A 12,093-nucleotide genomic window follows, 5' to 3' on the forward strand; every position below is an offset into this window, starting at 1 on the left:
AGACCAATTATATCCAAATCCTCAGGGATGGGTTCCAGGCATCTGTGCTTTAGAAACGCTCTCCAGGAGGTGGGAATGTGCAACCAGGTTTGAGAATTGCTGCGTATCCCTTCTGTGACCTGATGCTCTCACCTGTGACAATCTTCTTCCCTCCATCTCAGCCACCGGCCAGCCCCCTCCCCCAGGATGGTGTCCCTCCAGCTGAAATTCCCTCCGGTGGTCTCTCCTTACCCGAAGGCACTCTGTCCTTCACATCCAGCTTAGAGCCTACTTCCTCTGAGAAGACTCCCATGATTTTCCACAGGGCTGAAATGAGTGTTTTTTACAGCTTCATCGAGGTATAATTTACATACCACACAACTTGCCCATTATAAGCGGTGACGATTTTCAGTGAATGTATTCAGATGCTCAGCCCTGGCCACAACGCAGTCTTAGAACATCTCCACCATCCCCAGCCAACACTCCCTCCTGGCCCATCCCTGCTTACATCCCCAACCCTAGGCAACCACGAAGCTGCTTTCTCTCCCTATAATTAGGCGTTTTCTGGAAGCATCATATAAATGGAACCGTACAATATGTGTTCTTCTGTATCTGGCATCTTTCACTCAGCATACTGTTTCTGAGCCACATGGGTATTTTTAAACGTACATGGGGATTTGGTATTTAAAGGAACGCTGGGTGAATCCATCCATAAGCAAATGAATCACTTCTCATCGTGACTGCTCATCCCCTCACTTCTTTATCTTGTAAGAATGGTGTTTGCATCTTGGTCCTCTCCGGCCGGGCTTGCTCCGAAGTGGCCTGAGTCCCATCCACGTAACGGGTTTGGCTTGACTGAGGCCACACTGCTCACTCTATTTTCCTCCACTTACACCACAAACCCATCTCCTGCCTGAAGCCGTGGTCCCAAAACCATGAGCCCAGGAGCACACAATAATCCAAGGGCTCGGAGAATTCATCCACCTGCCTGGCGCTGCTGGGAGCCCAACTGCGTTATGTGTTCCGGCGATGATTTCTAAGGTTTACAGATGTCGTGTATTTATAGTCAGTTACAGCTTTTCCTTGTGAACTTTTCCAATTTCCACAGACGGTAGGTTTCACAAGGGCAGGCGCCGTCTCTAATTCTCAGCTGTCTGCCCCACATTCCTGGCACATCAGAGGCAGTCGTGAAGACTGTTTAAATACTGAAGGTGGAGAAGAGTGCATGGGACTGTATTAGTCTGCTAGGGCTGCCACACCAAAGGACCACTGCCTGGAAATTTCATTTTTTCATAATTCTGGAGGCTAGAAGTCCAAGATCTAGGTGTGGGCAGGGCTGCTCTCTCTTGAGGTTTCTGTGCTTATCTTTTAGGTGGCTGTCTTCTCCCCGTGTCTTCATATGATCTTCCCTCTGTGCATGTCTGTGTCCTAAACCCTTCTTATAAGGATACCAGTCATATTGGATCAGGGCCCACCCTAATGACTTCATTATAACCTAACTACCTCTCTAAAGACTCTATCTCCAAATACAGTCACATTCTGAGGTACCAGGAGTTAGGACTTCAACCTATGTATTTTGGAGGGACACAATCCCGTGACAAAGACCAATGATACGATTTTCTTCTTTTGTAAGTATCTGAGAAGTTCTAAAACAGAAAGTTAAACTTAAAACAAAAAGGTCTGTTAGAGGAATAGTTACTGAATGACCAAAATCGTACTAGAAACATGACTACAGCCAAGTAGGGAAGGTCTGGAAAATGTTCTCTTATTAAAAAGGCATTTCTGTTTTCAAAAACAGTGGAGAATAACTACTAAAGAGAATGACCCTCCTGCTTTGGAAGTGTAATGAGGTCCACGGAGTTTGGCATCGTCTCCTAAAATGTAAATTGGCTAAATCTGGATTTGCAAAACACCGGAAAATCCAGAAGTCATTCTGTGAGTTCTCACCAGCTCCCAGCCCCACACAGGGAGGGCTGTGGGCAGTCAGGCCAGAGCTCCGTGTTGCTGGCAAATGAAACCATTAACGTCTGATAACTGACGTCTGGGACTCACCTACAGGAAAATGCAGCCCACTACCTGTTGGGAAACTGTTCTGCTGCATCTGAGGGGTTCCGTACTTCGAGGTATCAAGGAGCATAGGGAGTTACCTCTAAATGAAACATTTTTATCTTAACCTGTCTTTGCACTGAAAACAGTTTTCAGGTTCCTCCTACGTCAGTCAGAACAGGCTAGGTCGTGTTGCGGTAACAAGTAACTCCTAAATCACAGTGCCCTATTCTAATAAGAGTTTCTATCTTGCTGACTCAACGTCTGCTGTGGCTCTGGTTTACTCTCCAGGGCAGGTCAGCCACTTTGATCTCAACATGTGCTTCTCAGATGGATGTGACTGGGGAGAGAGCAAAGACCTGCTCTTAACGCATCTGCTACTTCTGCTCATGTTTCATTGGCCAAAGCAGTCATGTGGTCACCTCTACCCCACAGGAAGTGGAGGAGCACAGTCCTCCCATGTGCCCGGGAGGAGGAGCCTCACTAATGACCAACAGTCCTGCAGAGACACCCACAGCGATGCACCGGCTTCAATACTCCCCTAGCCTGCGCTGCTCCTCTGACTGCAACCCAAAGTAGCGGGAACACAGTCCCAGGGCAAAGGGCGTGGGCTTGGTGCAGACAGGCATGTGGCCAAACCCAACAGTGCTCCCTCTGGGCTTGGGGAGGGCATCCTGGACCCCCCACGTTCCCACAGAGGCCACCAAAGCCGTGAGTCGGGGGCTTGATCTGCAATACCAGGGACAATGTCACCCCCACCCCAAACCTCCCCACCACAGAACTCCTGCTCAGAGGGCACAGTGCTCCCACAGCTGAGAAGACATGCCACACACCCGACCATCAGGGAAATGCACATCAAAGCCACAGGGGGATATCACCTCACTCCCACTAGGATGGCTACTATCCAAAAAACAGAAAACAAGTGTTGGCGAGGATGTGGAGAAACTGGAACCCTGTGCACTGGTGGTGGGAATGGAAAATGGTGCAAGCAATGGAAAACAGTATGAAGGTTCCTCAAAAAACTGAAACTAGAACTACCCTATGATCCAGCAATTCCACTTCTGAGTATATACCCAAAATAAATGAAAGCAGGAACTAGAAGAGGTATGTATACACTCATGTTTTTAGCAACATTATTCACAATAGCCAAAAGGTGGAAGCATCTCACATGTCCATTGATAGATGAACAGATAAACAAAATGTGGTATATGCATAAAATGGAATGCTATTCAGCCTCAAAAAGGAAGGACATTCTGACACCTGTTACAACGTGTATGAACCTTGAGGACATTATGCCAAGTGAAGTAAGCCAGTGACAGGACAACTGTGTGATTCCATTTATATGAGGCACCTAAGAGAGTCAAAATCAGAGAAAGCAGAATAGTGGTGCCAGAGGCTGGGGGTGGGGATGGGGGATGGGGAGTTAGTTTTCAGTGGGGACAGAGTTTCAGTTTTGCAAGAGGAAAAGAATTCTGGAGAGAGATGGTGGTGATGACAGCCCAGCAATGTGAATGTACTTAATGCTGCTGAACTATACCCTTAAAAATGGTTAAAATGGTAAATTTTATGTTTTGTGTCTTTTACCAGGCTATGGTCTGAATGTTTGTGTCCCCCCCCCCCAGATTTTCTATGTTGATAACCTAATCCCCAATGGTGACAGTATTAGGAGGTGGGACATTTGGAAGGTGATAGGTCATGAGGGCTCTGACCCTCATAAAGATTTGTGTCCTTATAAAAAGAGACCCCAGAGAGCTAGCTCACCCCTTCCACCGTAAGATGACAGCATCTATAAATCAGGAAGCTCTCACTAAACACCGAATCTGCTGGTGCCAGGATCCTGGATTTCCCAGCCTCCAGAAGCGTGAGAAATAAATGTCTGTCGTTTCTAACCACCTAGTCTATGGTATTTTGTTACAGTAGCTCAAATGGACTAAACATGCCACAATTTATAAAACTTTGTAAAAAAAAAAATATATTTTTTTTAAGTTTACAATGGCTCCCACGACCCACTGGATAAAGTCCAAATAGCTTACAATGTGATTTAAGGCCTTCCAAAATCTGGCTATCACCTGCCTCCATTCAGGTGCAAGGTGTCCGCAACTATATCCAGCATCCTCTTGCCTCTGCACCTTTCTTCACGCAGTTCCTCCAGCTGACGACGCCCTCCCTACCAGTTCCCCCTCCCCCTTCATGCATCTAAATCCTGCCTGCCTCGGGGTGCCCGCAGCACCTCCACTTTCTAAAACCATGATTAATGCTGTGTGCATCACCCCTCCCTCCCACCAGACAGCAAATCCCCAGAGGGCACTGCCAGAACTGTATGATACTAGAACCTAGCATGGTGCCCTAAACAGGTAACCAAACGCTATGAACCCTTGGTTGCTGAGGTGACCAACTTAATGATAAAAACTATAAACCAAAAACCAATCATCCTCAGATCAGAGCTGCTCCAACCCTGACGCACACAGAATCCCTATCAACGCGCAAGTAGCCGACAGACAGGACCAGAACCCGCAAGGCTCTGTCCTAAGCACGCCCAGTGGCATGGGATGGTGACCCCTGCCCCCCACCATAGCCCTGCCCTCAGGGTGCCACATGGGAGCTGGTCCAGAGTCACACAAGAGCAGACATGCCTCCCCAGGCACCTAGGTAGTGCTTTGGTGAACACCTTTTCTAATTTAAATCGCTCATATGCCCCTGCAGATGGAACCAGCTTTTAAATTTAACTTCATTGTTATCTACAGTTAAATCAATGACTATAAGACTGGCTTCTCAGACCCTCTTAATTACCCAGAAGAAAGTCCACAAAAGATGCACTTCCTTGAATAGGGCAGGTGGGCAGCTACAATAAAACTTCTCTAATAGAGCTGATGTTCCTCCCTGGGGTAATTTTAAAAAGCCGCAATGGGACAATCATTAAAATTAATTACAAGATCCAAAAAATGAGCCAGGACAGGAATCAGAGGACCAGGTGCTAGTCCTGGCTCTTCGGTGAGTTAACTGATGTGACTCTGGCTAAACCTGTAACTCTCTGCGGCTCAGGCTTCTCCCCTGTAAGATGATGAGTGTGTTGGAAAGAGCTGTGCCTTACACACTGTGGGGACCCACGGGTAGACCATGAGGTCCACTGGTTGAGAAGCAACCAGAATTTTAAAAATGAAGTACAGGGCTTCCCTGGTGGCGCAGTGGTTGAGAGTCCACCTGCCGATGCAGGGGACACGGGTTCGTGCCCCGGTCCGGGAAGATCCCACATGCCGCGGAGCGGCTGGGCCCGTGAGCCATGGCCGCTGAGCCTGCGCGTCCGGAGCCTGTGCTCCGCAACGGGAGAGGCTACAGCAGTGAGAGGCCCGCGTACCGCAAAAAAAAAAAAAAAAAAAAAAAATGAAGTACGATACTGTACAGGATGCATCACCTCAAATGAGTGTAAAAATCGTTTCCTGAAACTTCTGTTTGAGACCTATAATTTATATATATCTTGGGTGGTGATGTAAAATGTCTGGAGAAAACCAAGCCCAGCAGTCAGTGTCTACGTGCACGCAACCCTGATGGCCAGAGTCGGGGACCCTCCCCATGTAGAAACCCACAGAGGCCAAGCAATCTAGACTTAGAAAGGTCCCGGGGTCCTGAGGACGTGGGGAGCAGGTGGGGCAGGAAGTTGCCTGACTTTGCTCCTGGTGGGGCTGGGACTAGAACCAGTACTAAGGGGGCCGTCTGCAGAGGCCTCATGGACAGGGGAACGTGTGGACCAACATGGGAAGAAGGTGATGCTGCTGACCACGTGGGTTTCTGCAGCAGAGTTTTAGGAAATGAAGTCAGAGGAGAAACAGTCAAGGAGGGGCCTCTGGCTTTTACTCAGTGAGATGGGGATGGGGGCAGGCTGGAGGGTTCTGGAATGAAAAGTGACATGATCTAAGTTTTAAAGCAGTCATTGTAAATCAACTATACTCTATTAAATTTTTTAAAAATAAAATAAAAGGATGGACCTAGAGATTATCATAGTAAGTGAAGTAAGTGAGACAGAGAAAGACAAATATCATATGATATCACTTATATGTGGAATCTAATTTTTTAAAAATGATGTAAGTGGACTTATTTACAAAATAGAAACAGACTTACAGACATAGTAAACAAACTTATGGCTACCAAAGGAGAAAGGGGAGGAAGGGATAAATCAGGAGCTTGGGATTAACACACACACACTACTATACATAAAATAGATAACTAATAAGGACCTACTGTATAGCACAGGGAACTCTACTCAATATTCTGTAGATGTTGTACCTTTATGAGAAAAGAATCTGAAAAAAAATGAATACATGTATACGTATAACTGAATCACTTTGCTGTACACCTGAAATTAATACAACATTGTACATCAACCATACTCCATAAAACTAAAAAAAAAAAAGCAGTAGTAACCTGGCTGCCATATAGAGATACATCTCGGTGGAAAGGTGTGGGTCAGGGTAGAAATGGGAAGGCTGGAGGCGAGGGCAACAGCCCAGTGGAGAGATGATGGGGTGGTGCAGGTGGTGACCAGGGATGGGATTCTAGGACCGATGAGATGCAGGATCTGAGGAAGACAAGAAACAAAGTTGACTCCAAGACTATGATCCAGGCATCGGGAAGGATGGAGCTGCCGTGTACTACAACGAGAGACGGGGGTTAGGAGGGATGGTGGGGGATAGCTCGGCACCTGTCGAGTTGGGGTCTCTTAGACCTCAAGATGAGATGTTTCATGGGCAGTTGGATACACAAGTCTAGCATTCAGGAGAGAAGTCAGAGTGAAGACATAAGTTTGGGATGTTTCAGCATATGATGGGTTTAGTGCCATGAGACTGGGTGAGGTCAACAGGGTGTGAGTGTGGATGAAGCAGAGGAGAGGTCCACAGGTTGAGGCGGGGGCCCTCCAAAACTCAGAGGTCAGTAGGGGGACTGACCAAAGTGGGAAGAAAATCCCAGGCATATGGAGCCCTGGGAGCCAAGGGAAGAAGCAGTTCGGGGGGAGGGAGAGGACAAATTACAAGTCAAGGGAGAGGAGGACTTGCAGGTCCTTGGCGACCTCAATGGGCAGTTTCAGCAGAGTCGGTAGACGCATCAGTAGGAAGGGGGAAAGTCTGACTGGAGCAGGTTTCAGAGAGAAAGGGCGGGGAGGAACTGGAAAAAGCCAGTAGAGACAACTCCTCCCAGAAGTTCTACAGCAAAACAAAGCAGAAAAATAGGACAGAAGCAGGAGGAGGAAGTGGGACCAAGAGACTTTTCTCTTTTCTCAGATGGGAGATAAAAGCCCTTATGTGTGTGCAGCCAAGGATCCAATAGAGAGCAGGAAACGGCGCTGGAGGGCAGGGGGAAGCTCCAGGGGTAGCACCTGATGCTAAAATAAGGAGGGGGTGGCTTGGAGCCGGATACATTTTTTCCAGTCTCAGGAGGAGCTCAAAGGATACAGGCACAGATGCTGGCAGGGAGTGATGTGATGAGGGGGTGGGAGTCTGAACCAACCATATGAATCCTCATTTCTTCAGAAATTCTGGAGCCTACAAAACCCGAATGGAGGCTGGGATTCCAGGCTGACGGAGATGTCAGGTCGTCCAGGCCAGAGGAAGCAACAGGGTCATGAAGTGACCAAGGAGACCAGTTTTACCTCCCCTTCCCCAATGAACCTCAACATCTACATCAAAAAAAAAGACCACAGGGCTTCCCTGGTGGCGCAGTGGTTGAGAGTCCGCCTGCCGATGCGGGGGACACGGGTTCGTGCCCCAGTCCGGGAAGATCCCACATGGCGCGGAGCGGCTGGGCCCGTGAGCCATGGCCGCTGAGCCTGTGCGTCCGGAGCCTGTGATCCGCAACGGGAGAAACCGCAACAGTGAGAGGCCCGCGTACCGCAAAAAAAAAAAATAATAATAATAATAATATGGAAGCTGGGTGAGAGGTACATGGGGGCTCTCTGTACAATCTGTGAAACTTTTCCATAAATCTAAAACCATCCTAAACTTCAAAGTTATTTTGAAATTTAGGTACAGTTGATTTACAGTATTATATAAGTTTCAGGTGTACAACATAGTGATTCAATACTTTTATAGATTATACTTTGCTTAAAGTTACTACAAAATAATGCCTATATTTCCCTTAACTGTACAATATTTCCTTGTAGGTTGTTTTACACGTAGTAATTTGTACCTTTCAACCCCCTACCCCTATCTTGCCCCTCCTCCCTTCCCTTTCCCCACTGGTAACCGTTAGTTTCTCTGTATCTGTGAGTCTGTTTCTTTTCTGTTATATTCATTAGTTTGTTTTATTTTTCAGATTCCACATATGAGTATTTGTCTTTCTCTGTCTGACTTATTTCACTAAGCATAAGGCCCTCCAGGCCCATCCATGTTGCTGCAAATGGCAAAATTTCATTCTTTTTTATGGCTGAGTAATACTCTACTACACACACACACACACACACACACACACACACACATATACCATATCTTCTTTATCCATTCATCTACTGATGGGTGCTTAGGTTGTGTTCATCTTGACTACTGTAAATAATGCTTCTATGAACACTGGGGTGCATATGTCTTTATGAATTATTGTTTTCATTTCCTTTGGATAAATACCCAGGAGTGGAATTGCTGGGTCATGTGGTAATTCTCCTTTTCGTTTTTTGAGGAACCTCCATACTGTTTCCCTGAGTGGCTGAAACAATTTACATTTCTACCAAAAAAAGCAACAGAAAGGCACGGCTCCGAGGAAGGCAGGCACCTCTCCTCACAATCCACATGGTCTGGCTGGTGCACACCTTTCCATGCACCGTGAGAAACCCCTCAAGACGTCCGCTGATTCCCCTGAAGCTCTTTGGGCTGTGACCTGCTGCCTCTACTGAATTCTGATCTTTTAGACACTCTCCTCCTTGCAAACATGCCTTCCTCTCTTCTCTCTGCACACATGCACACACACACGCGCACACACGCCAGGCCCACGCCCCTCTGTAGGTGTGGCAGCTTTCCTGAAGGTTTCAGAGCACTGCACGGGGCATGAGGGACTCAAGCTGTCCCCCGTGATGTGTCTCATTCCCACACTGCTCAGTCCTCCACCCGAGCGAACTGAGTATCATCAACCTGCAGCAGCCCCCGGGACCCCCAGACCACGTGGTACAGCTTGTGTCCGCGTTTACAACGTACGCCTCTAATAAGAGAAGAGGCAGCTGCTGGAAAACAGAAACAAGCTCCTGACGGCTGGGGGGCTGGAGGGACAGAACTGGGGACCCAGTGCTCTCAGGCAGCCCATTCCCCCCACCCCCGCATCTGCCCAGTTCTGAAGTTATCCAGCGCAGAAAGTCCTCTTAAGAGTTACGCCAACCGTCTCCAAACAGAGAGCAGACTTCTCCAAGAACTGTAATGCTTTTCTCAAAAATAATCAGATCTCCCCACTAGTCAAAGAGAACAAGGATACTGGGGGACGGAGGAGGGGAAAAGGCCACTAAGGCAAAGAAAGAAACGTAAGTACCAGAAGAGCTTGCAACACAGAGCACCGGGGTCGGGCCAAACGTGAGCGGCCCCTCTAATGAGTGGGGTCACTAGGCAAAGTCCTGCCTCAGGCTCCTGTTCTACACAAACCAACCCTGGGCTATTCTGAAAATCGAATGGATCCACATACACAGATGCCCCCTGAAACCAGGACAACTCTACATGTGGAAATAACCATGCTATCGTCTCTCTCCCCAGGGTACAGGGACCCAGATTCCCATGCCCCCATCTGGAGAACTGTGCGACTCATTATACTATTGTTTAAATTTGTGGGTGTTCCTTAAAAAGCTGCTTTATTTATAAATAAGTTGCCCGAAAGCCAATCTTGGAGTAGAAGCATTAGTCAGCGTCGAAAGCTTCCACTTCAAACACTAGCGATTGAGAGGAAAAACCCATAAATGGACTAGAGTATAATCCCAATACTGAATAATAAATCCATCATTAGCTCCCAGCGATATTTACAACTGAGCTTTCCTAATCTCTGGAGGTGCATTTTTTGAGGCTAAAGCAGCGCTGATTTTAAGACAGATTTTATGATGACACGGAGCCACGAGGTCTGGTCCCAAGGTGGCTGTGCAGCCGAGCCTTTCCATCCTTGGTGATGGGGCCAGGCTACCAGGCCCCTTGCTGCCCACCATGGAAGTAGAACCAGTCAGAAGAAGCAGAGAAGCCTGCGGAGCCCGGGCTAGGGGCAACCAGCTCATCTTCTCACCCCTGGAGGCTGAGTGGCAGCTCCAGGGACCTGGGGCTGGTGGCAGGAAAGATGGGAGGATGACCGCCCCCTGATGGCTCTGGGGAGAAGGCACCGCCCCTTAAGAACAGCTGGATCCTCTCTGCTCCCTGCACACACACACCTGGCCACGCCCACAAGGATGGATGGGCAGTCACATCCCCAGAGGGGCGACCACACCTCGGTGCCTATTCATCACTCCCCGGGGAGCTGCCACACATTTCAGCAGATGTTTCCCACTAATTGCCCCATGTGGATCATTCCAGAAGAGCAGCAGGTAGAACGTTCACCTCCCAAAAGGTGCCAGCGCACTGAGGCAGGGAAAAGAAGATTTGGTGCCCAAGACATTCTCCCATTATTCACGAAAGGCAGGGGGATGCTACACAGACGATAGCAAAAAGAGAGCGCGGTGAAGGGAGAGAACAACTGGCTGACCTTGACACCCTTTTAAAGCTCAGTCAGTCAGTAGGTCTCGTTGTACTTTCTCCTACGGCTGCTGCAAAAACTTACCGTAAATTCAGTGACTTAAAACAACATAAATTTACCATCTTACATGTGTCTCACTGGGTCAAAGATGAGGTGTTGACTAGGCTGGTTCCTTCTGGAGGGTCTAGGGGAGAATCTGTTTCCTTGTCTTTTCCGGCTTCTAGAAGCCACCCCATTGCGTGGCTTGTGGTCCCTTCCTCCATCTGCAAAGTGCATCCCTCCAACCTCTGCTTCCAAAGGCACATCATCGTAGCACCTCCTCTGACTCTTCCTGCCTCCCTCTTACAAGGACCCCATGATTACATCAGGCCTGGATGACGCCGGGATAATCCATGGTATCTCCCCATCTCAATTCCCTTAACGCAGTCATATCTGCAAAGTCCCTTTTGCCATGTAAAGAAACAGACTGACAGGCTCCAAGGACCAGGGTGTGGACATCTTCGGGGAACCATTCAACTCTATTTACATTAGAATTCTATCTGTAACAAAACCAAGATCTCAATTAAGTGGATTAAAAAAAAAAGCAAAACTCATGAGGCAGAAACACATGCATGGAGAGTGAAGCTTATCTCCCCATGCACGTAACAGTAATAAGCTTGTTATCCATCTACTACAACAAGTCACACCAAGTGTGGACACAAAGAGCCACACAGACTTGTTAGGTGAAGACTTCTTATACACTGTAGACCCAGAGTCCTTCTCTTCATTGTGACTCTTATGTTAAATTTAACATGCTCTGTAAATAAAGTACCATCCTTCTGAGCTAATGCTCTTTCTCCATCAGTCTTCCTGGGGAAAGCGAAACAACAAAAAAACAATGAGTGTAGGTCATTACTTTAAGATTTCTGGCCAACACACTGAAAACGTCACTTCTCCCTCTTTTTGCAGTGTGAAAGTTTCACATCAAGCCCCCATATCCTTAATGCCAACAAAACAATCCTGACAACATCACCCAGCATGGATACTTCAGGAAAGCTCCAAGGATCCATGCGACTACAAACTTTAACAACCGTCAGCAGCCAAGATTACCCCGAGACACTCTGAGGTATTACTTATATTGCTTCCTGCTTTAAACTTTTAATTACTGAGATAAATATTCATGCTCTACTAGTCTCCTTACTGCAGGCCCTCTCCACTCCAAACAAAACTTCACTTTTCCTCAAGTTCCAATAATCACAGGATGGCAAGGTTACCAGGTACCCTGTGGATCCATACGTTTTTCCTGCACGGCTTTGGTGCTCCCCAAGATGGCCCTAAGACGGGGCTCCATTCTCCAGGGCAAAGTCTGAGTGAAGGAGGAAGCCCACCATTTGCCTGGAGAGGCAGGGAGGGTCC

General features: G+C 47.8%; 1 protein-coding gene across 3 annotated transcripts in view; it reads right to left on the reverse strand.

The window, feature by feature from the left end:
• Positions 1 to 12,093, reverse strand: part of APBA2 (amyloid beta precursor protein binding family A member 2) — a 194,118-nt gene that overhangs the window by 129,780 nt on the left and 52,245 nt on the right. Inside the window, exon 1 of one of the 3 annotated variants that reach the window (XM_032622807.1) lies at positions 9,637 to 9,647. The exons of the other annotated variants lie outside the window; for them this stretch is intronic. The gene's annotated coding sequence lies outside the window, so the exon portion shown is untranslated. Of the gene's footprint in view, positions 1 to 9,636; positions 9,648 to 12,093 lie in introns of those variants that run through there. 3 annotated transcript variants of the gene reach the window in all.

This window comes from Phocoena sinus, chromosome 2 (assembly GCF_008692025.1).
Source record: "Phocoena sinus isolate mPhoSin1 chromosome 2, mPhoSin1.pri, whole genome shotgun sequence".
Classification (NCBI taxonomy): domain Eukaryota; kingdom Metazoa; phylum Chordata; class Mammalia; order Artiodactyla; family Phocoenidae; genus Phocoena; species Phocoena sinus.